The sequence below is a fragment of the Selaginella moellendorffii genome, unplaced genomic scaffold (genome assembly GCF_000143415.4).
Source record: "Selaginella moellendorffii unplaced genomic scaffold, v1.0 SELMOscaffold_128, whole genome shotgun sequence".
Taxonomy (NCBI): Eukaryota; Viridiplantae; Streptophyta; class Lycopodiopsida; order Selaginellales; family Selaginellaceae; genus Selaginella; species Selaginella moellendorffii.
In genome coordinates, this window is record NW_003314389.1 from 135,749 (window position 1) to 137,780 (window position 2,032).

At 44.4% G+C, this 2,032-nt stretch overlaps 1 pseudogene; it reads right to left on the reverse strand.

The window, feature by feature from the left end:
- Positions 1–25: 25 nt before the first annotated feature.
- Positions 26–900, reverse strand: LOC112343024 (annotated as a pseudogene).
- Between the last annotated feature and the right edge of the window lie 1,132 nt (positions 901–2,032).

Genomic DNA, 2,032 nt, shown 5'->3' on the forward strand with positions numbered 1-2,032 from the left:
TCGAGTTGTTCCCTGTATTATAGAATTAAAAATGAACAATTTTAGAATGGATTAGCAATGGGTTTAAAGAAGATAGCAGAAAAAGAGATGCTGAGCTCTTGATAAAGAAGAGATTGAGCTTGCAATCTTGATAAGCAGGATTGAACCACTTACACAGATATCCCAAGAAAACAAAAGTCATGATGTAGCACACTATGGACACAGCAAGCAAGGCATTATACCTGTGAAGTGTGCATCTTGTTCTATGTATAAAAGGTAAAGAAACGAGGAAGAACATTACCAGAACTGACTCTCTTTGGCAATCCATGCAGCATTCCAGTTGTATGTCGAGAGTCTTCCTGCCAGAAGAACAAAGAAACTATGGTTATAAATCCAAGAGAAAAGCACTAGATTTACTGTCAGCATCCACAATGTCATTGGGAAGAAGGATGTGGCAAAGCACAGTGAGACCAGACCAGACGATAAGAGCTTGATCATTCAGTTGCCACGATGCCAAGAGTCCCTGTGATTGCTTTGGTACTTCCCAAAGCTCATGTATAGAACAGCTTGTGTGCCAAACAAATCCTTGCCAGGCGAGTAAGGGAAGTGATTAATCCCTGGTCCAAGCAAAAAAAAAGCGAGCAATACTGAGACGCGTTCCAGCATGACTTTAAAGCAAAAGGAAGAGTCTGGGCTAGATCGACACACTGACCATGATCATCGTGGCTGCTGCTGCACAAGAACTTACACGGGATTTTCTCACGTGAGGTCATGCAGCATCCATGTGAGCAGCAAAGAGAGTGCGAAGAGGCTGCAATACCCGATTCTTTCCAATCAGCAAGAGATGCTGCTCGCTAATCCCTCACAAGCCTGGCAAGCGTAAGCCGTGCAGCCGGACGCTAGACAAAATGTCGCCCACATCATCGGATGCTCGCTGGATCAAGAAGCAAAACCTTAGAATTTGATTACATTGTCCCTCGCTTTAGATATTTTTTTTGAACACTAATGCCATGTTGTTCTGTTGTAGATTTTCTATCGTTACAGAACTGAAAGGCAGAGAGTTTATGGTTGCAGTATTCTTGCAGTGATCTGGGTGGGATAAAATCCTAAATTTTGTGTTGTATAGCTGTTTTACAGTTTTGGAGCCGATTGAAATATCCAGTGTTTGCTCGAAATTTCCCAGCAAGGAGCGCACTGGCAATGCAGCAGCTTTGTGCACTGGCGCTCTCAAGTTATCGTCACTGACTAATATGAACGTGACTGGCCGCTCAATCGATCAGATGCCATATCTGAGCGCCAATGCCATACCATTTTAAGGTTTCTTTTTCCTCCAAGTTGTCCAGATAGCCAGCTGAGTAAATCCCAGGCTGTTCACTGGGAATCCACAGCAGCGTGGCAGTCACTGTCCTGACATTCTCGAGTTTTCTCAAAAAGTGGTACCATGAGACGGTGCTCAAGCCGGGACAGCCTCCACTTCCACCGGGATCTTTGGCAACGTGGCTTCTTTTCTCAGAGGCTTCAAGTCTGGAAGACCGACTACATTGCAGTTGAGTGATCTTGTACTTTCTTTCGCTTGTTTAACTGTCACTTTTTCTTGGTTTCAGGTATAATCGAGTGGGTTTTACAAGGCGTTTCTGTTCTGGCAGCATGCAAATTTGTAAAGACAGCTTTGAGACAGGATGGCCGGAGAGCACTGTTGTGCTCATTGGACGAAATTTGTTTGCAGGGTTAACTGGAAAGAGCCACTTGAAGCTCCAAGCCCGCTGTGAACAATCCCAAAGCTCTCAAGCAGTATGTGCCCCTCATCGTCAACAACATAAAAGCGTCCCTTGTGAGGTGGTCTACGCAGGATAAGATCGTTCTTCTAACCGGTAAGCAATTGTCTTAGTTTTCTTATTGACACGGGTTTTTTCTGATATGACAGTTCACGTTTCTAACTGTCCTCTACATTTTATATGGGAAAGACTCCAGTCTCGACATGGAAGAGACTTTCTCCTTCTACTACATTGTCAACCAAGGCATTCAGGCCCTCCCCATCAACTTCCTCGGCACT